A 25,474-nucleotide genomic window follows, 5' to 3' on the forward strand; every position below is an offset into this window, starting at 1 on the left:
AACAGTATGCAGCCATGATTATGGATTCTCGTTCCGAAATGAAGAGGCCCAGAACGTATTTGAAGTCTTCTTTACACGCACATAGGGATGCACTACCTGGCGAAGACCATGTACAAAACACATTTCTGTCTGCACAGTCACAGACGCATGCTCTCGTTGTTCTGACAAAATCACTTTCCATTGAATTCCCGGAACACTCGGGTCATGCACCAGACTACATTTTATGCTGTGGAAAAAAATTATGGACGTTTCAACGGTGGCGACATGGAGCTGACATCCGGAATGGTCCTTAGGGTATGGTTTCATCAAATGGAGTTCGGTGTTATTTTTCAATAACCATTTGCTTTCTTAATAGGTCAGATTTTTCAAAGGTTATTCAACGATGTTTCACGTTCCTTTTGGTGTGGTGCAGCCATGTGTTGATGAATAAATAATAAATACATGTCTCTAAATTATGTGCAGGGGTTTTTGACGATGAGCACACGTAGATCTTTTGCAGCTGTGTACCTTGGAAATCATGCATGGGCACACTGACCCAAGCGTCACTGTTTTGTTGACTGCAGCTTCGAAAAGAATTGATTTCGGCTTCCATGCAATTGCAATAAATTAATACTCTGCGATTTCATATATATTTATTGACAACTGTGTTTCCAGTAGACGGGGAAGTGCAGCAAAATGCCTGAAATGGTTGAGACCCTTAAATAATTACTTCAAGGCGAACAATCAAAGAGATGGCTGCCTCCTTCTGATCCTTCGCTTTTGGTTCCTGCGAAACAAGTTTGATATTTGGGGTATATTTTTGTGCATGCAAGAAATAAGTTATGTATAAGTACAAAGCAGTGTGAAATATGAATGGTTGTTATTCTCTATCGGAGAAGATGCCAATGCACGAATGCGATAGGGATCTCTCTGAGAAAAATAAAATCACATGCTTGTGCTAACTAAAATAAAGTTTAAGTTCGGAGAAAAATCCCAATTACAACACGACACCTGCAAGAAACTATTACTGTTCCGAAATAGACACATATGACCAACATTGTATTACCTGCTTAAGGCTTATGCATAAAAACAAGCGTATTCCCATAGACTTCAGGAAAGCTTCAGTTAGTCATCCTTTGAAATCCTCAGTAGCAACTGCGCAGTGCTTTTAAGTTGATACTAAGAGGTGCCTATTAATGTGAATAGCATTATCTGCGTGTTTGAACCGTTTTGAGCCTATCTGTCTATCTGGCCTCTAGCGATGGCTCAGTGCCCCAAGTTTTTGACTTGCTTAGGCCACTGCTAGGTATGAGCTCCCGGTCGTGATGTCGCCATAGTCGTTCCATGATCGTCATTCAGCTTCGTGATCACAATCGCGCCATGCTGTCATCGTAACGCGTTTTGATGTGATCCTGTGGCCCAATTTGTCTAACAGCTTGAGTAACTAGATATAGACTCATGGTTTTGATGCCATCCTGATCATTGCGGGGTCCCCATTGCAGCTCTGTCATTCAACTCTAGTCATGCCATCGTCGTCATGCCATTGTCGTCATACAGTGACGTATTCCTTGTCACGCCATCGTTACGCCGTCATGGTCGCGCAATCGTAGTCATTCCAGCTCTGGGATCTGACTCTAGTCGTGCTGTCATTGCCACGCCATCTACTCCGACCGAGCGGTCCAAGTGATCTAATAGCTTGGGCCACTAGGTGCATGTTATTGGTCATGATGGCGTCTTGGTCATTAGAACGTCGCCATTCCAGCTTTGTCATCAGGCCGTCGCCATGCCATCGTCACCTGGCCAACGTCATCACAGAGTCGTCATGCGGTCGTCGTCATATAGCCTTCGCACTTCCATCGACGGCACTGTATCTTCTTCATTCTATTGTATCATCCTGTCGTCATGCAGTCGTGATTATGCCATCCTTGTCATGCCGCGATCGCGAGACAGTCGCTATCATGCATCCGTGATCAGACTATCTTCGTCTTGGCACCATAGTTGTGCCATAATCGTCATGCCAGCATTTTATCCGGTTGTCGTCATAACGTCGTTGTCCCGCCATAGTCGCCATACAATCGTCATCTCATTATGCTCATACATTGTGTTCATTGTCCGTGTTGTCATACAGTCGTTATCGTCGCCACACTGTTGTCATTACACCAGAGCAAAATATAATTCTCGACACTGCATTGTCGTCGTCATCATCATCATCAGCCTGGTCACGCCTACTGCAGGGCAAAAGCCTCTCCCATACTTCTCCAACTGCCCCGGTCATCTACTAATTCTGGCCATGTCGTCCCTGAAAACTTCTTAATCTCATCCGTCCACCTAACTTTCTGCCGCCCCCTGCTACGCTTCCCTTCCCTTGGAATCCATTCCGTAACCCTTGATGACCATCGGTTATCTTCCCTCCTCATTACATGTCCTGCACATGCCCATTTCTTTTTTCTTGATTTCGATTAAGATGTCAAACTCGCGTTTGTTCCCTCGACCAGTCTGCTCTTTTCTTATCGCTTAACGTTAAACCTATCATTCTTCTTTCCATAGGTCGTTGCGTCGTCCTCAATTTAAGTAGAACCCTTCTCGTAAGCCTCCAGTTTTCAGCCCCGTAGGTGACTACTGGTAAGACACAGCTATTATATACTTCTCTCTTGAGGGATAATGGCAACCTGTTGTTTGTTCACGATCTGAGAATGCCTGCCAAACACACCCCAGCTCATTCTTATTCTTCTGATTATTCCAGTCTCATGATCCGGATCCGCACTCACTACCTGTCCTAAGTAGACGTATTCCCTTACCACTTCCAGTGCCTCGCTACCTATTGTATACTGCTGTTCTCTTCCGAGACTATTAGACATTACTTTGTCGTCATTGTCGTATTGACATTGTCGTCATAGCGTCGTCATTATACCGCCTTTGCCATTCCATCGATATCATTCCTCTTACGACTTTGCGTGGCCACTGTATTGGCATCATACCGCCATGCTTATGGGTGACCTTGGGAAGCGAGTGTCATAGCAAAGTAGGATGATATTGGAGTATTTGGCATACAGCCGAAGCAACGACAGTCTCAGGATTACCACTGCACATGACAAATAAACCTGGCTTAAGAAATACGGTTTGTCGCCACATTCTTCTAACGCTATTCGCATTACCGTAAGCACTCGACTTGAAATCAGTTCTGGCGCAATTCTTTTTTTAAATATTATTTCAGTAATACAAAAATTCACAGGGTCTGATCATCATTAGCCTGGTTACGCCCACTGCAGGGCAAAGTCTTTCACATGGTCTCATGTTATTCCTAAGAAGACTTGACGGCGAAAGCCTAAATGGCGATGCATTAGGCGGACAATCGACGTACAGTTCACTTAGTTAATTCACTTACTCGTCGTCTTAATTCCAATAGTATCCTCTTAGTTCCTCTTAATTCCAAAGGTCGAGGGTCCGACTGTCACCGAAGGTCGTGAGTTCGAGTGCTTTGATCAACTCTATCTTAATTACCTGTACCTTAACCTATTTCATCTTAACACCAAAGGTTATAGGTTTGACTCCCACCTATAGTCGTGGGTACGAGTGCCTTGATTAGCTCTATCTTAACTACCTCTGCTTTAATTTACTCTTCCTTACTTACCTCCAAAGATCTAGGGTTCCAATCCTACCAAAAGCCGAGGGTTCGACTCTGTGGGGATGCGTGACTCTCACGCGTCCCCTGAGATCTAGTTTTCCCGCACAGCTCGTCTCATGCAGGGCTGCTTCGCCGCGTAGCCTGGCGCCCGCGGCGGTCGGAGTGGTTGACGCACCGTACGAGAGATGGCGCGAGTGTTGCGCTGCGGACGCCGCCTACAGGCGGGGCTACTTGGGCGCGGGAAAGGAGGGCTCGCGCTCTTGGGCGGCGGACCGGCGAACGTGGCCGACGTCCCATGCGTACGCCGATCCAGGCTTCTGCGAGACCATCTCGCGTTGCCGCCTTCGAACGCGCCACCGCTCGCGTGACCGTACGCGCGAACGACCAGACGTTGGGATCCAGCATGGGACGAACATATTCGCTCGTTATCCGGTCGGGGTGAGTCGGACTTCTAGATTTGTTGTGCGCCCATCGGCATGTTTTGTGGACAGCAACTCAGCTAGCAGGCATTGATCTATGAAAGGTGCAATAAATGTCCTTGTGATTGTTTGCACTACTGTGTTGTTGTTCCTTTGTCCCAAGAGCACGGAGGAGAATCCCACAACTCCGACCAAAGTTTATGGGTTCGAGTGCTTTAACCCTATTCTAATTAATGGTGTCTGAATTACCTTGGCCTTCGTTAACACCGATGGTCATGGTTTCGACTCCCACAAATGGCCATGGCTCGACTCCTCCCGAAGGTCGAGGTTTCGTAGCCTTAAATAACACGAAAGGTCGTGGATTCGACTTCCATCAAAGGTCGAGAGTTCGCAGCCTTTTTGTACCTTTCGTGTCGTCGACGCCTTTTCGCTCAACTTCGACTTAACGACGAGATATATATGGCTTTTATGTTAATAAATACATTCTGTGGTTGTACTTGCCACTATCACGACCTGGTTTGAAGCACACTGTACTGCTCAACTATGGATTAAGTTTGACCACCTTGGTTTTTTTCAACGTACATTTAAGCCTAACTAAACGAGTATTTTTGCACTTCACCGACATCTAAATGTACCTGGTGCAACGCAAATTTCCACTTCCGTGGGGCAACGCCATAGCCACTAGATTACGGCGGCAAGATCAAATTGGTACCTATGCTAGTTCCAAGGCAACCTGCGTCGTCGATGAGGCTGTTTCTTCTCCCGCATTCTTAATGTAGGTCGCATTATATCAAGTCCGCGAACGAGACTTTACCTCTTGGCAGCGTAAGCGTTTTCCTATGCGAAAGTGGTCTCGCCTTCACAAAATGTTTTCGCCTGCATTAAGCCATACCGCTGCGCTCTCCTTCCTTCTATTCTCTCCCCCAGACAAACGCTATGAGTTGTTACTCCACTTCAGAAATAATACAATTCGAGACAACTACTTGTGTCAGCGATGCCGCCAATCAGCCATACTTCGTTTGCACAGACAACCTTCTGATATAAAAGGTATCCCTGCTAAAGTTAACCAAGCTGTACAACGAAGCTACATATTGTCATGAGGTCAAAAAAAAAAACAGGATGCAGGACTAGGATGTTAGAATCAAAAACCAGCTCTGTGTTTAGAGACCACAAGAGCTGACGCGCCAACTTCGTCTTCTTTCAAAGCGAGCGTGGTCGCTGCTCGTGTGCCTCAATTCATTTTCTTCTAATGCTTGCCTTTAGTCGTGACATCAGCCTCTCTTCGTAAAAAGCATCGTCCTGATGCTTTATGGTCACGGCAACAGAACCAGGATACGGTTGCGGTGCAGTGAATTCATTCGGACAAATAGGGCTTCCTCCGGATCAATTGCACAACCTCCGATAGATGCCGTCGACAGTGTGAGCAATGCTGACTATTAGGAGCAACCTTACAGTTCACATCAGTGAGCTTTATGTGACCCGAAGTAGCGCCTTTACAGTTTCTCCGAAAGGCGGCGACAGTGAATGAGAGTCCAAATCCAAACTTTCTCTCCCGGCTCGTAGAGGCTGGTCTGTGACGAAGATTATAGCGTCTGGAGTCACAATCCTGCTGCCTATGAATACGTATGCAAGCAAGTTGCCGTGCTTCTTCGCCACGCTGAGTGAAGTCTTCAGCATCCGTTTCGATGCCATCACATTCATGTGGCAGCATCGCATCTAACATAGTTGTGACTTCACGACCATGTGGAAAACGGAACGGTGTCATTCGTGTTGCCTCTTGCTGAGCTGTGTTCCATGCGAAGGTGCCATACGGCAAGATTTAATCCCAGTTCTAGCGCTCTGCATCCACGTACATGGACAGCATATCAGTTAACGTCTTATTCAGGCGTTCTGTCAGTCCATTCGCTTGCGGATGGTACGCTGTTGCTCGCCGGTGAGCTGTTCCACTAAGTCTTAACACTGTGTCCAATAGTTCGCCTATAAATGCGCTTCCCCTGTCAGATAATACTACTGCTAGAGCAGAACCTACAGCAGAAGTCAGAAATGGGCCTATAAGGTCCATTCCGACTTGAGCAAATGGAGTTTCGGGCCCTTCAACAGGATGGAGGAAGCCTGCTGGTTGGACTGCTGGCGCTTTTTGCTGCTGGCAATCAAGGCATGTCCGGATGTATTGTTGAACGGTCGCCGTGAGTCTTGGCCAATAGTATTTTTGCCGCACCCTGCACAGCATTTGTCTGTAGCCCAAATAACGGGATGTTTCTTCATCATGGTATGCCTGTAATATTTCATTCCTGAGAGGTGTTGGGACGACGAAAAAGTAGGTGCTTTCATTCGGAGAGAAGTACGCCTGATACAGAAGGCCGTTACGCAAGCAAAATAATGGTAGCCCTCTTGCAAAAAGCCTTGGGACAACGGAAGTGTGACCCTTCAAGAAACTAATAAGGGGTTGCAATTACGGGTCGTCGCGTTGCTGCTGTGCGATTGTAATTGTGTTGCCAACTCCGAAGAAGCCTGCATCATTGTCATCTTCTGCATTGGCAGATGCGAATGGGTCGCGAGACAGGCAATCGGCATCGGTATGCCAATTCCCCGATTTATAGACAATAACGATGTCGAATTCTTTAAGCTTAAGGCTCCATCGCGCCAATCATCCTGATGGATCTTTTAAGTTCATCAGCCAACAGATCATTTAAAACATTAAAGAAGTGGCCGTACAAATACGGGCGAAGTTTCATAATGGCCCACACCACCGCAAGGCACTTTCTTTCCGTGGTGAATCAATTCGCTTCCGTACGGGAAAGGGTTCTCCTTGCATAGGCTAATACTCGTTCAGCGCCGTCTTGGCACTGCACGAATACTGCTCCTAAGCTGACATTGCGGGCGTCTGTGTGAACTACTGCCAGGGCGTCTTCGTCAACGTCTCCGAGGACTGGGGACTTTGGGAGGCGTTGTCACAGCTCGTTGAACGCTTGCTGCTGTTCTTCACCCCATACGAATGCAATGTCTTTCCTGGCTAGGCGTGTCAATGGTGATGCAATCCATTAAAAGTTCCGAATGAAGCGTTGGTAATAGGCGCACTGTCCTAAAAAAATTGTCTAACTGCCTTTTTGTCAGACGGTGCTGGAAAATTTGCGACGGCAGCTATTTTGTCAGGATCAAGCCGTACACCTTAATTGCTGACCGCATGACCGAGAAAGAGAAGCTTTTCAAAGCCGAATTGGTATGTTTCAGGCTTCTGCGTGAGACCGGCAGATAGGATGACTTGAGAAACCGCATCTAGGACTCAAGCGCTCGTGAAAAGTTGCAGAAAATTCAATCACGTCGTCCAAGTATATTTAACACGTGTTCCATTTGAGGCCTTGAGAGTACCTTGTCTAATAGTAGCTGAAATGTTGCTGGCGCAGAGCACAAGCCGAAGGAAAGTACCCTAAATTCATAAAGGCCGTTAGGTGTCACGAATGCAGTTTTTTCTCGGTCTCTCTCGTCATCTTCTATTTGCCAGCACCCACTCCTTAAATCCATCGAAGATAAATAATGTACATGTCACAGGCTATGGAGGGAATCGTCTATATGAGGTAGCGGGTAAACGTCTTTCTTGGTGATCTGATTGAGCTTGCGGTAATCAACGCAGAAACCTAAGCTGCCATCCTCTTTTTTTTACTAACACCACTGGTGGCACCTAAGGAATCTTCAATGGCTGAATAACGTCGTCTTCAAGCATTATTTTTACCTGACTTTCCATGACTTCGCCTTCGCGAAGGGCCTCACGATACGCAAGAAAAATTGGCCACCCTGTATACGCAATGCCTCATGCCTTCGAGCGTACCGGAATCTTGGAAGAATGCTAACATAATCCTAATCCATAAGAAAGGGGACGCCAAAGACTTGAAAAATTATAGACCGATCAGCTTACTGTCCGTTGCCTACAAAGTATTTGCTAAGGTAATCGCAAATGGAATCAGGAACACCTTAGACTACTGTCAACCAAGGGACCAGGCTGGATTCCGTAAAGGCTACTCCACAATAGACGATATTCACACTATCAATCAGGTGATAGAGAAATGTGCGGAATATAGCCAACCCTTGTATACAGCTTTCATTGATTACGAGAAAACGTTTGATTCAGTCGAAACCTCAGCAGTCATGGAGGCATTACAGAATCAGGGTGTAGACGAGCCGTATGTAAAAATACTGAAAGATATCTATAGCGGCTCCACAGCCACCGTAGTCCTCCATAAAGAAAGCAACAAAATCCCAATAAAGAAAGGCTTCAGGCAGGGAGATACGATCTCTCCAATGCCATTCACAGCAAGTTTACAGAAGGTATTCAGAGACCTGGATTGGGAAGAATCGGGGATAAGAGTTAGTGGAGAATACCTTAGTAACTTGCGATTCACTGATGATATTGCCTTGCTTATTAACTCAGGGGAACATTTGCAATGCATGCTCACTGACCTGGAGAGAGAAAGCAGTTAATCTGCAGAAAGCAGAAAGTTAATCTGCATAAAACTAAAGTAATGTTTAACAGTCTCGCAAGGGAGCAGCAGTTTACGATAGGTAGCGAGGCACTGGAAGTGGTAAAGCAATACATTTACTTAGGACAGGTAGTCCTAATTGACGTGCGAGATCCAAGCGGATTTGTTTCTGCGCAGGAAGCAAGCTTGGGCCAACATCGATGAATAAATCTGGAGGCACGGAAGGCAGGCTGGGGGAACTACCTCGCGCTACAGTAAAACAGTCTGTGACCTGACTGAACTCTTCGACGTACGTGAGTGTCATACCTCTTGTAAGATGCCGGAGCTCACGGCTAAAGTTTGTTACGCGAACTGTGCGTCCACAGTTAATGTTGACTATGCCTCTTGCAATGGATACGTCATGGCTGAATAGTAGCGCTCGAATTTGTTCGGCGACAGCGTCGGAGTTGCTCGGTATGTCACATGTCACCGACTGAAGGAAGCATGAGCGCGGTGGAAGGGTCACGTCGTCATCGGTGATGCGTAAATTTATACGTTGCTGCTCTGTACAGAGTACAACTGAACCTAGGCCCATGCTAAACGGGACCGACCTGTCTGGATTGTTTATAACGGCACCGTATTCACGCCGAAAATTCATTCCCGAGATAAGGTCTCTGCATCACTCCCGCAAAAACGACAAAAGCAGCAACCAAGGCCAAGGCACCGATATTAATTCTAGCAGTAACTTTGCCTGCGGGTGTCATCAACTGGCCTCCTGCGGTTTTTATGTGGGGACCCGTCCACGAAGTCCTGACTCTCTTAATGCATTCGGTGAGATTTCGGCTTAATGGCTCCAAGAAAGAACCAGCTGCTTACGGCAGCGCAAGCTTCTACAAAAGGACGCTGACATCCTGCAGGCACCCGCACACACTCGGCAGCAGTGGCTTCACTCGGTCTTGCTGGAGCAAGCATCATATTTCTTCACAGGTTGGTTGTTTTTCAACTTGTACTCGTACGGTCTAGTGCTACCACTGCTGCCGAGTGATCGTGTTTTTCGACGTGACAACTAAATCATGTCGGACTGTCTTGTTTGCCACAAACCGCTTCCCGACGATGAGCCATACTTATCATGCTGTGAATGTGATTTTAGTTATCATGCGGGCACTTGCTCGGGAGTAACATTAAGCACGTACCGAAAAAAATACGAAACCGCCTTGAAATCTTGGAAGTGCGTTACATGCAAAACAGGCAGGACCAGAAGCAGTCCGAGCACAGCAAATGACGACGAAGGACCAGAATTGAACCTAAAAAACGAAATATCAGAAATAAACCGTAAGCTTGCTGTGCTGCTTGAAACGAAAGTCAAGATAGACGTTCTGGAAGAAATAAAAGAAACGGTGACAAGCGTTGAACAGGCAATACAGGAAATGGCTACAAAATATGATGAGGTCATCCTTGAGATGAAGCAGCAAAGTTCAGACATTGCAGGCCTTCGAAAGCGTGTGCAAAAACTTGAGATCACGGTAAAAGAGCAAGAAATCGACAAACTTAGGAAAAACTTGAATTACATCGATCAGCACGGCAGCCGCCTGAATTTCGAAGTGCATGGTCTGCCACATCATGTCAATGAAAACTTGCTTGAAAAGTTGAACTGCTTAGCGGTTGATCTCGAGCTTCCAAAACTTTCGAAACAGGACGTTGAAGCCGTCCACCGCATTCCGTTGAAAGTCAGGGTTGACTCAATTGACGATGAAAAGGAAACAATCGGTACAGAAAAATCTAAAAAAGTCCCACCTATCCTGGTTCGCTTCACATCTCGCGCGACCAGAGATGCTTGGCTCGGGAAAAAAACGCAACTGAGAAAATCAAAATCAAAAATTTACCTGAATGAAAATCTCACAGCACAGAACAAAAAGCTTTTCTGGCATATGAAGACGCGGGCGGCTGAAAAAGAGTACAAGTTCACCTGGCACAAGAATGGAAAATTCTCGTGCGTCGTGGTCCTCGTGATCGAGTCATTAGGGTTATCACAATGGACGACCTTGACAGAATAAGATAACCTAGAAGTACGGCTTTTTATGCGCATTCTTCAAGATGGCAATCCCTTTTCAGGAAAGCAAGTACTACGACAAGCTTTCCTTCAGACAGAGCACAGAGTTACGTGATAGAAATCAGATGTCTTTGTTTCATTTGAACGCACAAAGTTTAAAAAGCAAACACGAATCTGTCTGCATGCTTCTACATGAAATACAGCATGAATTTGATATTTTAGCGTTCTATCAGACTTGGTTCTGCGACGAATACGACGCTGTACACTTCTCAGGCTATAAGTGTTCTTCACTGTCCCGAAAACATAAAAAAGGGGGTGCTGTCGCTATTTATGTAAACACGATGTATGCTTTGATGTTATTTCCGCGTTTTCTGTAATACACCAGCACTATGAATCCCTCATGATCAAGTGTGCGAATACTATATTCGTGGTTATCTACAGGCCTCCATCCGGTGTTGTATCCATGTTATTAGATTTCATTGAATGTATGTTGGATTTTTGTACACATCTTGGCACTCCCCTCATTGCAGCGGGTGATTTTAATATTAACCTGCTTTCAATAAACCGATCCAAACAAGCATTTCTGGATGTTTTTTTTCGTTTGGCTACGGAAATGTTAATAATGTTCAAACTAGGGTGACAAACAATTCCGGAAGCCTACTTGACTTGTGTTTTACAACGCGATTAATTGGACTAGTGTCGGGTGTCCTCATCTCTGATGTAAGCGATCACATGCCTATTTTCCTGTTTTTTACACGTGAGATGAAAGTATACCGACAGCGCAAAAATGACACACACTCACAGTACAGATTGATAACCAAGAACACGATTGCTGACTTTGAAGCGCCAGTCATCAAAGTGGAATGGTCCGAAATACACGCATTGACGGATCCTGTCAAGGCATTCACTCACTTTCTCGGCGTAATCAAACACCTTTATCACAAAGCTTTCCCTCTAAGAGAAGCTACAAGAAGCAAGAAATGCAGGAAACCGTGGGTTGACACCGCCCTTTTAAAACGCATAACGGAACGTGATAGACTATTCGCTACTTTTTATAAAGACAAGGCAACCAGACTACTTAATGAACTACAAGAAGATCAGGAATAAATTGGGCCCTGATATAAAGCTGGCCAGAGAGAGGTACTATGAGAATAAGTTCCCTAATCCGTGAGCTCATCCGAGAGGACGACCTCTCGGATGAGCTCACGTTAGGGAACACTCACTGCCGGCAGTCAGCGCAGAGGCGCTGATCGAGGCGCTGATCGAGGCGCTGATCGAGGCGCTGCTCCGTCGGTCGTGGCACCATTGTTGAAGTGCTCGCTCGATCGTAGTAGCCTCCTTGGTGAACTCCACAACAGTTGTTGGCGGCTTGCGAAGACCGGCAAACAGTTGCTGCCTTCCGTCTCGCATCAAATGTCTGATTTTCGTTGTGTCAGGCATCGCGGGGTCTCCGAAAGAGGTGAGTCATGTCCTCAGCAAACATGGCGACGCTCTCATTCAGTTTTTATGTTCGCGATTTGATGAGTTGCCGAGACGACCGTTGTTAAGAAAGGTATCCAGAAGTAGTTGCCGAAATTCAGCCCAGGCAAACAGTGTGCTTTCTCGGTTCCCGTACCGTGTAAGAGTGCTGTCCGCCAGGGCGAAGTACACGTGCGACAGTTTCTGTTCCGAAGTCCAACGATTCGCCTTGGCAACTCTCTCATCTTGTTCGAGCCAATCCACGACGTCCTCAAAAACATCACCGTGGAAGGTCTCGCGAATCCGAGGATGCTCAGCAGTTCCCTGTGAAGTGTCTGCCGTTGCTATTTCTTCAGACGGAGGACTCCTTGCCTGAGGGAGTTCCAAGGGAATTACGTTGGGGCTAAGACCTCGCTGTAGCCGATGGTAGCGGTGGACAGGAGTATCCGCTGCCGGAACTAGTTGTGGATTCGGACTGGAAGTGCTGTTCTGCAGGTGAGTCCCGAGCACCAGGTGTTGAAGTTTAGCACCTCCACCAGTGTCGCGAGGTCAAAAAAAAAACGGGACGCAGGACCAGAATGTTAGAAACAAAACCCAGCTCTGTATTTAGAGACCACAAGAGCTAACCTGCCAACTTCGTCTTCTTTCTAAGGGAGCGTGATCGTTGCTCGTCTCCCTTAATTAATTTTCTTTTATTGCTAGCATTTAGTTGTGACATTATATAACAAACAGTTTGCAAGGTACGACTTCAGGACGCTGGAACGCTTAGGTAAGAACGCTGACCATCGAATGCCGTAGGTTTTATAATTGAACTTTCAGCCGTGTTTCTTAAGGAATTTATCTTGTTGAATACCTTGGTGAACCTTAGCTGGCACACAGGGTACATTAAACACCGTACCTCACTGCACTTGATGGATCTATGCAAAGCTTGGCGGTGTGGCATATATTCCTTCCAAAGGAGAGGAAGGTCGGACTCACATCTAGAAAGTTTTTCGCATGATAGGGAATTAATATTTGAAAACAACATCACCATGCGATGGGCTTTACAGCCGTGGCCGACTATCAGCCATTGAACCCCCTAGAATATTTTTGTGAGGAGATGCCAATGATTTGCCCACTCTATCAAAACGCTAACAAGGAGACGGCATGATGAAAAGTGGCGGAGCTATGTCGGTGCCATGAAGCCCTCATACTAGCCGTGCATTTGGGCAGCGTTTGCTTTCAATGAGTAACGCAGCTCCATTTTGAAGCAGGAAGAATACTGTCGTTTGTTCCAGGTACTTGTTCTACCCAGATTACGCAACAACTGATCGTTGTGCTTTAAGCGTAAGAAATTACACACACACACACACACACACACATGCACACACACACACACACACACACACACACACACACACACACACACACACACACACACACACATATATATATATATATATATATATATGAAAGTTTTGCGAAAGTGCAGTCCAGTGGTGAAATTATTTTTTTTCTGAAACTTGCCATGGGAATGACTATAGCAACTATTGTTTCGGAAGCGACACATATACATGTGGCTCGAACAAAGAGAGGTGCTTCGCCTAAAGCAAATTCCGCGCAGCAAGCTTTTCGCTGAGCGCATCGAGCTCGTTCACGATTTCTAACTCATGGGTCTCCAAACTGCACCGGATCTGGCTCGCAGATGCTTTTTAGATAGTGCACGGGCGGCAGCGGTCCATCCGGTGACGTAGGGCCCACATACTGGCCGTTTTTTTCTCGCAATGTCTCCAATGTGCATCCAACTGCGAACACGGCATGTCCGCCAAAGTGTCAGATATGGCGCTTTTTCCTGAGAGCCAGTTTCACTGAAGGTACGAGACCGCGCCCCGATGCGGGGTTGTCGAAACCAATGTCAAAGGTTAAGGAGCCCTGTGCTATCGTTCTATCATCGCACGAAGAGCGCATGACACTCCGATTGGCTGGTCTCGGCCACAACGTCAGAAGGTGTGCCGAAGCTTTCCGGACTAGTCGGTGCTCTGCGCCCTGACAGCTTTAACCAGCCTGACGCCCGCGAACCAACAGCATGTAAACAGTTCTGTAGGTATAAATCCACCTTCATCAGTCCACAAGACGCTGAGAGCTTCAGTCCACAGCACGCATCGCACGGTAACAGGGAAGGACATGAGTAAGATATTACAAATGACTGTGTCCGTGCGCATCTTGTAGTGGGGCCTAATAAAATATGCCATTATTTATGGTGACAAACAAAAACGTGGGGCCTTTGTGGGGCAGTCACAGTGCTAGCAATTCCAGGAGACATACCCATGTAATCGGAGCACACAACGTTTATGAGGTCGTAGTGGTTGCAAAGACCCATCGACAATTTTTGGGAGTGGCTATGGACAGTCGCCTTTCATGTAGTATGTGAGTAGATGCGCGAATTTTGTTGACACCCAGCCGTGGCGTAGTTGTGCGCTCTAGTTTATCCAAACAACACAACATGGTGCTAACATGATGCTAATCATAAGCTCGTTGCACTGCCACAGTACTATGACTCTGGCGGGAGTTTGCACTCTGTTGGAGAGGGTGCTTAGAAATTAAGCATGTGAGTAATGATATAAGCAAAACATTTACCTTTTACCACCTTTCTTTATTTTCTGTTGTCGCATTGGAAGGGTCGGCGGGGTGCGTCTCCTGTGGGTACCAATGTCGTTTGCGCAGAAAGAAAAAATGAGGGCACGTGATTTAAAAAATCGGTAGCTCTCACAATTATTGCGATGGTTATTATTGCGAAAACAGTGATAACATAAACATGTTTGGGTGATGGTTCCTTCATATATTCCTGATATGTTGGCGAAAACGTTCTTTTATGCGCTGCACACGAAGGAGTTAGGCGACTAGGCATGTTTTTTGTCACAGTATGTAACAACAACAAAAAAAGATATTGTTATCGAACATGCAGTCAAAAAACCCAACATTGCAAAAGTATTATAAGTAAACATCCACCCTCCTAGACCTGATGACTGGAGTGCAGAAGCTGGCAAGGAAAAAGAAACATATCGAAAGAAGACTGGTGAGCTAGTTGGTACTGTACCACTTGGGGTGTAGCGAAAATGACCACGCAAGACGACGGAGGAGCCGAAGACAAAGCGCTCCTAGCAATTGAATATTGTTTGCACGTGGAAACTACACATATGTCATAGTACAACTGGAAGAAAACAGGGAAACATAACCAGTGGTCGCTACAGTATGTGAAGTGAACACGCGCAATAAACAATCAGTAGCACTGTGACTTCGTCTCCTCTGTCGTCCTGCGTGCCAATTTGCGTTTTACATCAAGTTGATAAAGATATAATTAGCACGCGCACAGACTACCATTTCTATGTTACTGAAGAAACTGGCAGTGTCGCCGAAAGGGCGAAGTGTAGATAGCGATAGCAAGGCTTAGGGTTGGTGCTCTAAATCATCGGAGAGTGTTTTAGCTGCAGTTGCGTGTGACATACTGGCGCTACGCAACACGCAAGGCAGCTCCTGCTGGGCAGGAGCAACAGCGGCCTGACACTTAACAAGTGTCTATCAGGGCTGACGTGACGAGCACGGTGCGATGGTGTTGCAAGCGGCGCGCCTCGATGGTACACGTGTTCAAAGCGATGAAAAATTTTCGACATTAGTCGGCGCCATGTGAAATATTTCATAGCGTTACCTTCACGTCTACTCTGCAGACTACAGCATACACATAGTTTTCAGCGGGAATGGCAGTGGGCTTATAGCTTGCGTGCGTACGACAATCGTGCCAGCAGCAGCGGTCAAAACTCCACCCTCGCTCCGCCACCAGTGTGACTGAGGGTAGCATTGAAGGCGTGTCCACCTCGCCATCTCTGGAGACCCTCTAGCTCTGCGCGTGCGAGCAGTGGAAATACCGTTAGCGGGATAACACGATGGCTGCGCAGACGGCGTACGTGAGTGCACCTCAAACATTCGTGTAATTGCTATAGTTTTCATTAACAAATTACAGGTTTTAAAGACAGAACACCCAGAAACGTTCCAACAGAATTCGTGTCATAATTAATGTCAACGACACTGCGATTAGCATTGCATGGAGCGATGCAGCGACAGACCGTAATTCCGCTGAAGGGATTCTTCGTGCACAAGACGTATACTGCAGCTGAGCTAGATTCTCGCGAATCCATCTGGACACACGGCGCTATCTAGGGGCGCCGCCGCGAAGTCCACGCATGGTGCGTCTGGGATTATACAGGGGGTCCACTTTAGCGCGAGTTTAAAAATATGCGAATGCCATCTAACTCTACAGAACCAAAGTAACGTTGTTTGCCGTCACTTGGAGACATTAAGAATATTTTTTTATCATTCTACCTAATTACATTATTAATCCTAGTTATGTAATCACCTTTCAAATAATTTAATTATATGAAAAGTGTCAATGAAAAAATTGTAGAGCAACATTAAAAACTCCCGATACAGCTTTCTGTCACTCAATACGTGCTACATAAAAGTGTTTTTCCGAGCGTGAAAGAAGCCCGCAAATACATGCAACGTGCGTCCGCCGGCCAGTCGTGCGGCAATTTTGCACGCATTTACAGGCTTCTTTTATGTAGCAAGTATTCTGCAACAGAAAGCTCTAACAGGAGTTTTTCATGTCGCTCTGCAGTTTGCTCATTTACATTTTTTTTCTAATTATCTAATGATCTTTTCTACTTTATCTACTTATAATATTTCAGAAGTTGATTAATAAATTAAAACTAATTGTCTGATTAGGCAGAATGATTTCAGTAGGCTACTTGAACGAATAGCCAACAAACATAGTGGAATGAAAGAAGGCAATATGGTTACACTAGTCCAAGCGTGCGTAATAATCAGAAATGTATACGTGGCATCGTACCTACGATGGTGCTCGTCAGAAAGACACAAATTGCCTTATGGGTGACCCCTATTCAGGGGTCCTTAAGGTAATAAAGTGAAATAAATGAATGAAACATCGATTATACAAGGATTACTTGAAATCGGAGACAGCAAATATCCTAGATGTACGCCTGCTCAGGAAGACAAACATGCTGCTGCTAACTTTTAACACGCATAGCTCCCGAACAGGCTCGTATTCTACTGCGAGATCCCAAGGGTGTACAAGTACAGCTTGAGTAAACTAACCTGATACAACTGCCACAGACCATGGCACATTACCCAGTACTGCCCTTCAGACGAAGGTCGTAAGCAGTACGGACAAAAACATCATGAAAATAAGGAATATGACGAAGAGCTGTTCTCTTACGCATGACAGACACAGGGTCATGCATTGCTACATTCAACTTGCCCTAGCCATCTACTGGAAGACTCAAATTCATGCCGAACATAGAATAAGCTCAGAGCACAGTGGCCTAGTCTGAAGCAATGCGTCCACGAATATCCAAAAAATTGCCGCTCTCCGCTGACTATGAAAAACAAATAAATGGCCAGAAAAGGAAAGTCTGCAGGTGAGAGTGCTGCTACATGAAACACTCGCACAACTATCACCATCGCACCCAGATGTGCAAATAGCAACAACACCGCCGAATAGTGAATCAAGGACACCGGCCGCTGGAGCGAGACGCGTAATCTCAAGCAATCGGGACTGGTGATCAGTGAATCGTCATATCAAGGTAAAGTCTAGAAAGCCGAAATATGCAGTAACTGCAAAGCTCCAGCAGAAACAGGCACTCTCAACATCAAAAACCACTCGCAGGTCAAGACGATGTACGTGCGCACATATGCTGAGCATCGTGACGCAGAACAGAAACACCGAGATCAACCGCCTTGAAAGAATCTAAGGGTGGAATTTCAGGCAGTAACAATGTAATGAAAGCCCAGATGGAAGCAATATATTCGCGCAAATTCACAGAAAATATGCAGAAACCGCCTACCTAACCCAAACGGCGGTAAGCCGGCACAAGAAAGACGATCGCAAGACAGGTATGCATGCAATGGAAGTGTCAAATACTAACACAAAATGAACCTAACCTAAAACAGTAAATTAAATAAAAGAAGTTGCCGTTTCGCTTGCAAAGGGAAGCAACGATTGTGACAGCAAATTAGTGCACACCTATACGAAGTAAGGATAGTAGTTTTATCAGCCGTATAAACTTGGAAACATTCACTTATTCACTGAATTAACAAGCATAAGATGTCAGCATGCACGAGCATACATGAATACATCACACCTGATGAGCGCGGACACTATCTGTCGAAACGCTGGTGCGAGCAATGCGGCAGTAGCAACGAGCGCAGTGACCTTCGTACTATCTATTGCTTCAACGCAAAAGCTGCGAGCATACAGCGCGCACAAAGGCATGAACCGCCTGCATATCACTTTCTAAATACGGCGCGCGCGACTGAGCGCAGCCGTGAAAAGTATACACCTGTTGGCGGAGTCGAAGCCGCCCCCCGAGTGTCCGTATATTTACTATCGCAATAAAATTCAAGCCATTTGCCGTGCTGCTACAAAAGACAAGGTAACCGTCCACTATTCGAGGTTACGAATTCTTTCAGTAGACCGCCATACTAAGCCAGGGCCAGGGAAACCGACAAGTGCAAGGTAAAGCCACTACCTTAGTTTACACGACTGCAATGCTACTGGAAATAGCGTATTTAGAACACTAATTAGGGGAAATTGTAAACTAAATCTATACCGAGATTTTCGTCTCCGCATGCTACATATGCATTAAAGGTATCGGATCGGATCGGAAAACATTTATTGGGCTCTAGAAAAGAGGTCTTCGCGGCTTCAGACGGCGTCTTCCATCTTCTGATGGATTCTTCTGTCTGCAATCACAGGGTTGGTGCCCTAGTCCAAGGCTCCACTGAGTATGGCCAACCCGCGAGCTCGCTCTACTAGGCGCTTTTGGCCGTTCAAGCTTACGCTGGAAAGCATACTCTCCCACTGTTCCGCACTCGGGTTTTTAATTTTATAGATAGTTGGGGACTCAATATTTTGACAGGCCCATGATATGTGGTACAGATCTGGTTTCTCTCCGCACCATGGGCACTTAGCCTCATATTGTGTAGGGAAAATTTTATTCAGAAGGTTTAGATTCGGGAAAGTACCCGTCTGCAGTTGTCGCCATGCAACAGCATCCTCTCTGCTTAGATCCTTATCCGGGGGTGGGTACTTCAGTCTGACCCCTTTATAATGATCTAGCATATCTGAGTAGCCCATGGGTACTGACTCGGGTTCCTCAAGGCTGGATGTGTCGGACGCCCGGTTGGTATGCCCTCGAGCTATCCTATCCGCCTCTTGGTTCCCTGTTATGCCAGTGTGCCCTGGTACCCAGATTATGGTATGGTGAACTTTGTTTCCCGGGTCGCATGAGCAGAGTATATGGCGTGCTTTGCGCCCAATTCTGCCGTTTGTATAATTACGGCATGCTGCTTGAGAGTCTGTTATTATTGTTAGGGACCTGCCAGATCGATAGCCCTCCAGTGCTGCCAGAGCCACACCTGCCTCTTCGGCCTCGACTACCGTGCAGTCCTGTAGTGATGCGTTGGTGATCTCCTTGAGGTCCGAATTAACCACCGACGCCACTGCTCTGCTGTTGTGTCTTCCGTCTTTGACGAACGTTGCCGCGTCCGTATACCTCGTGTTGTCCTTGTTCGCCAAGGTTCTCTGCACGTACTCCGCTCTTGCTTCTCTACGCGCCTTGTGCAGGTTCCGGTCCATATTCTTGGGTATCGGTGCGACTCGCAGTGTACTGCGATACTTGTCCGGAATGGCCTCGGTACGTTCGATCTCTTGGATCATGTTGCCGCCGCCATATCTTCGCAGGAGCACCCTTCCTGTGGGGGTCTGCATCAACCTACGTGCCTGAGAGCATAGTAGTGCTTCTCTTAGTTCACTGAAGGTATTGTGCAGTCCCAGGGCCAGCAGTTTCTCGGTTGATGTGCACTGCGGCAAGTGAAGCGCAGTTTTGTACGCCTTTCGCAGTATGGCGTCCGCTTGTTCTTCTTCTTGCTTGATGCATTTGTGGTAGGGAAGGCTATACACCACTCTGCTAACCACGAGGCTCGTGACTAGCCTAAGTGTGTCGCTCTCCTTCATACCGTGTCTCTTGCTAGATACTCTGTTGATCATACGGGCTACCTGCATGGTGGCAGTCTTCAGCAGTTTCAGAGTATGATTGCACCGTTGATTGGATTGAAGCCACATCCCCAGGATCCGAATGGTGGTCTTCTCCGGAATGCGTTGTCCCGCGAGGTATACGTTGAGGCTGAGCTCGTCGCTTGTAGGGACCGTTCGATTTTGTTTGCCTCGCCACACCCTTAGGAGCTCGGACTTCTCCGTCGAGCAGGTGAGGCCCCTGGCCCTAACGTAGGTTTCTACGCAGGTGGCCGCTTTTTGCAGGCACTCTTCTTTTTCGCTGAGCGATCCCCGGTTCACCCATACCGTGATGTCGTCAGCATAAATGGCGTGCCGTATGCCTTCAAGTTGTTCGAGTTGTCTTGCTAGCCCGATCATTGCGACGTTAAAGAGGATGGGGGAGATGACCGACCCTTGAGGAGTTCCCTTGTTTGGGGTGCGAAACTTCTCTGACCTGACTGCTCCCAGGCCGATTGTTGCTGTCCGGTTAGAGAGGAAGGCCTTGACGTAGCCATGAATCCTTCTGCCACAGTTCAGGCTATCCATTCCTGTGAGTATGGCTTCGTGGCTGACATTGTCGAAGGCTCCTTTATTGTCCAGTGCCATGATGACATGTTCACTGTTTCGTGGAACGTTGCTGAGCACCTCCTCCTTGAGCTGGAGGAGCACGTCTTGCGTCGATAATTTAGCGCGGAATCCAAACATGCTGGGGGGGTACAGCTCGTTGTCCTACATATAATTTTGTAGCCTCATTGTAACCACCCGCTCGTACAGCTTGCCTAAGCATGACGTGAGAGAGATTGGTCTAAGATTTTCTACTTGCAGTTTTTTGCCAGGTTTTGGAATCATCACTACCTCCGAATGCTTCCACTCCTCGGGTACTGTCTCCTCCGCCCAGTGCCTGTGGAGATAGTCAGTAAGTTCTACTACCAGCTCATCACTCAGGTTGCGAATCAGCGCGTTTTTTATCTTGTCTGCGCCTGCAGCCGTATTCCTTGTGGTATTTCTTATTGCTGCGTATACTTCCTCTTTGGTTATAGGCCTGTCCAGATCAGAATTTTCTTTCCCCTTGTAGCACTCCGTGTAGGCTGCTGGGTCACCGTCCCAGAAGCACTTGTGCCTTACTCTTTCCATGAGCTCATACTCTGAGCCCTGAAACTGGTGAACCAGCCTCTGTATGGCCTTGTTGTTCTCCGACTTGGTTTTAGTAGGGTCCAGGAGTGCTTTGAGTATGCTCCACGTTCGAGCGGTACTCAGGGTTCCGCTTAAGGAATTGCTAAATTGCTGCCAATTTGCTCTCGCCAATTGTTCCGCATACTCTTCTGTCTTTTGCGTAATTTCCGCAATCTTCAGCTTTAGCTTCCTATTAAACTTCTGTCTCTTCGACCTTTTGGTCAGGCTCTGTCTTGCCTCCCATAGCCGAAGCAGTCTAGAGTCAACCTCCGGTATTTGCTCTGTGCGGTCGATCTCCTTGGTGTACTCGCTTTGCCTTTCCTTCAGCATATTCCCCCATTCCTCGATTGACAGTATCGCGCCCAGCGGATGTCCATCACAGGCTTGTCTAAAGGCATCCCAATCCGTTATTTTTGCTGTACCTATCCGACGCTTTACGTGAGCCATTCCAATTTGCGTCTTGATGATGTAATGATCACTACCCAGGCTTTCCAGCATATTTTCCCAGACCGCCTGTCTCGCTCTTCTTACGAAGGTGAGGTCAGGGCTGGTGTCCTCCTGGACGCTGTTTCCCATCCTGGTGGGGACCTCTGGGTCCGTTAAGAGTTGGCAGTTTATGTTGTCAGCCGCCTCCTCGACTGTCGTACCCTTTTTATCGGTGGTCTTGTATCCCCACCTAGGATCCTTGGCGTTGAAGTCTCCAACGATTACGAGCGTGTTGTTTTTAGCCAACCTGCTCACACCGTGGAAAAGGTGCGTGAATTTGCCCTTCTTCTGCTTTGGATGACTGTATACGTTTACAATAAAAGTACTTCCCCCGTTCTTCTTTTTCGGTATAATTTCGGTAATCTCATGATCTATGTCTGTGTCAGCAATCTTGTCGTGTGCTATGGCGGCAAGGGTGTTGCTGATCAGAATGGCTGTTCGACCAGTGACCTCATTTACTTGGCATGTATACCCCTGTAATTTTGGCGTGAAGCCCCAGGTTTCTTGCAGAGCAATGACGTCGGGCGGAATTAACTGCTTGTTGATGAACTGTTGTAATTGTCCTTGTTTTCTTCGGTAGCCTCTGCAATTCCACTGCCAGATTTCAAGTTTTTCGTTTTTGCCTTTTCCTTTATTGTGTCTGGCCATGATTAGTTATCTGAATACAGGCCTAATGTTGGACGTCGCTGGTCAAATTTGTCTTTGACCCCTTGTGTTCTTTCTTGTTTACGCATGTTGCGTATGTCTGTGTTTTGCATCTCTATTCGTTGCTCTATTATGTCGAATTTCTGTCTCATCTCTGCCATGAACTTGACAAAGTATTCTGGTGCTTCTGATGCCTGTTCTTGTGGATGCGATGGCCTGTGAGGGGCTCCCGATTGGAGGTCCCTAACTGCTCTCATTAGCTCTTCAATCTTCTTATCCTGCTCCTCTACCTTCTGTCTGAGGACCCTATTTTCTTTTTCTAACTGAGTCTCGTGTGTACTGATGTTATTTCGACTATTGTTACCCGAGTGCGGAACAAGCGATTTGGGAGGGCCTGCATCCCAGCTCACCTTGCCGTTGTTAATGTTGTTGTTGGGCTTCTGCTTCTTCTGGTGCCGCTGCTGCTGCGGCTGTTGCTTGCCTCCCTTGATGCCTTGGGACGACTGGGGAGCGTTGGTCCGTGATCGGTATCGTGAACGGTTCCGTGAACGGCTCCGCGAACTCCTCCTCCGCTCCTGGCTCTGGTTCCGGGATTGGCCATGGTCGCCCTCTGAGCTGAGCCATCTCTTCCGATGCTGCTGCTGCTGCTGCTGCCCGCTCCGGCTCTTTTGGCGGCTTTGCCGCCCGCCATAGGCCGGCCCGCGAAGCTCCTTGAACTGCTTCAGGCGCTCCTTGCAGTCCCTGGACCCGGTGGCATGGTCGCCTCCACATACCAGGCACTTTGGCTGGCATTGATGTCCTTCCGGCGGGTTCCGTGCTCCACACTGCCTGCAGGCCTTGGCATCCGGCGTCGGACATACGTCAGATCTGTGGCCTTGTTGTCCGCGGTTGTAGCACACTTGCCTCGTCGGTCGGTATGGGTGGCATTTGTATTCGCCTCCCCACCAGTTGACCATCCTGGGAATGAAGGGTCCATCGAAGGTAATGAGGGCTGTCTTCGACTTCCCCAGCATTCTGGCCCCCAGTATGGTTACACCCTGGGTGCGAAGTGTCAGGTTTTCCATCAATTCTTCTTCCGTGGTCCCGGCGTCTATCCCGTGGATCACGGCACGCTTGCAATCTTCAGGTGTCGCTACGTAGGTGTTGACTTGAAAGGAGCGTCCTCCGAAACTCAAGCTGGTGATTCCTCGAATTATCTTCGCGGTCTCGTCGCTTGGTGTACTCGCTATTATGATGTTGGAGCCTAGTCGCAATCTAATGATAAAGTCCTTGCCGCCTCTAATCTTGTTTCCGCAGGCCGCACCGATGGCTTTCGCTACATCGGCTCCTTGTAGTGCCTTCACCGGCAATCCATCCTTCGGTCTAATAATAATCTTCGCGTCATTTTTCGGGAGCGGTGGCGCCCTTTGCCTAGGCCGCTGCGTTGCTCTCCCTCCGATTGAGTTTGGTGCGCTCGCGCTTTCCACGCAGGCAGCTGCGTCACTCGTTGTGACGGCACTCGCCGGCGCCATCTTGCCAATGTTTGCTCCTGCCTGGGGCTCTCCGTTCTTCAAAATGGCGGCGTTCCGTAAACCGCGTTTTTGGGCCTTAATTTGGCGCTTGGTCAGGAAGAGTGTCCAATCGTACTCACTCCTCGGATGATTGGTTGGGTCCACTGCTTCATGAAGCATAAAGGCGCCTTCGTACTCGTCGGTTTCCGCTGCCTCTAGGTCGGAGGTGGCCTCGAGGTGGTCGGCTTCCATTTCTTGAGCTTCGAGCGGATTTTCGGCCACTCCGCTCAGTGTTGATGCAGAATTCGGCAAATTCGTGTGGCGGAGACCGATTTCAGGCTGCGTCGATGCCATGGTGTCGGTCTTGCTGCCCGCAAGCGCCGTCAAAGCCCTGGACCTAGCATCAGGCCCAGCGCCTGCGCTCCGCTCGGCCACGCGAGAGGCCTGAAAAGTCCGATAAAAACCCCAAAAACGGGCCTATCGGCTTGAAACCGGTATCCAGGTGGTCGGAAACTTGAGCGGTATCAGACACAACCAGTGGTTGATGGCTCGTTGATGGGTAGCGGTCCGAATAGGTCGAAAAATGCGGAGCCCATGCAACGCACGGCCAGCGTCTCACGAACTTCTTCTTCTTCCGCATTAAAGGTAAGGACCCGAACAACCCCTACCAGGGGCTCGGTCATGTGCAAGCGCAAGCCGGAAGCCTTATCATCAGAGTGGGGCGAGAATTCAACGAAAGCACCAAACCTTAGGCTACGCCGATGCTGACCCTTGAGGGCGCATGGCACACGATCCTACAGAAATTTTGCCTGTGGACATAAAAAACAGAACAAAGACACCTACCCCCATATAGCTACACGCGCAACAAGAAGACACGACGCCCTATCGAACACTAGTTGCTCCAGGGTTTATAAAGCAATTTGGTGTGGAATTGGGTCAGTTCACACAGTTTAAAACTGATTCAAACAGTTGTTACTGCCCCAGCATTCCTGTCATTATATTGCCTAACGCTTTCTTAGATACGTATTTCTCCAAATCTATTACAAATATGTTAGTGCCGGATCAGACGCTGACGCATAGTAGAAATATCGGCCTGACGTGCTGCTGCGACGAGATGTTCTCACCTCTAGAGCTCAACGTCCTGAAACGGAGTATAGGTAGATGTTTTAGAATCTTCCTCTTGGGTTCTCATCCTCTTACTTATACCTTTCTACTACCTATCTCATGGTGATGTAAGATTTGGTACATAAATGCCTCAGAGGGAGGGTGCACGGGAAAAGAAGCACTTTCAACTCATCTTGTGCTCGAAGAGACGGAGACATAAAATGGCGGTCAGGAGAGAGAGCGGGCCTGCCTGGTGTCTACAAGTGAATTAATTACTTACATGGCATGCTTTGGCGGTGTCATAGCTGTTGGCCTTGTTCTCGTTGGGTCTACACCATGTTTCCCAAATTTAACATGAAGCACAGCTGCAAGAGCAGATGACCGACCTGCACTTTGCATAGTGGACAAAATGAACAAACATGCAGCCAACACGACAAAAATATGGAAGCAGGGAGCCTGCGTCATTGTAAAAGGGCATGGGAGG

General features: G+C 47.5%; 1 long non-coding RNA gene across 1 annotated transcript; it reads right to left on the reverse strand.

Moving 5' to 3' along the window:
* Positions 1-638: 638 nt before the first annotated feature.
* Positions 639-25,474, reverse strand: LOC135909543 (uncharacterized). Its single transcript, XR_010566733.2, has 3 exons — positions 25,271-25,474; positions 14,602-14,661; positions 639-766 (listed from the first exon to the last, which is right to left on the reverse strand). It is a non-coding gene; the product is annotated as an uncharacterized lncRNA (long non-coding RNA).

This window comes from Dermacentor albipictus, chromosome 5 (genome assembly GCF_038994185.2).
Source record: "Dermacentor albipictus isolate Rhodes 1998 colony chromosome 5, USDA_Dalb.pri_finalv2, whole genome shotgun sequence".
In the NCBI taxonomy this organism is placed as follows: Eukaryota; Metazoa; Arthropoda; class Arachnida; order Ixodida; family Ixodidae; genus Dermacentor; species Dermacentor albipictus.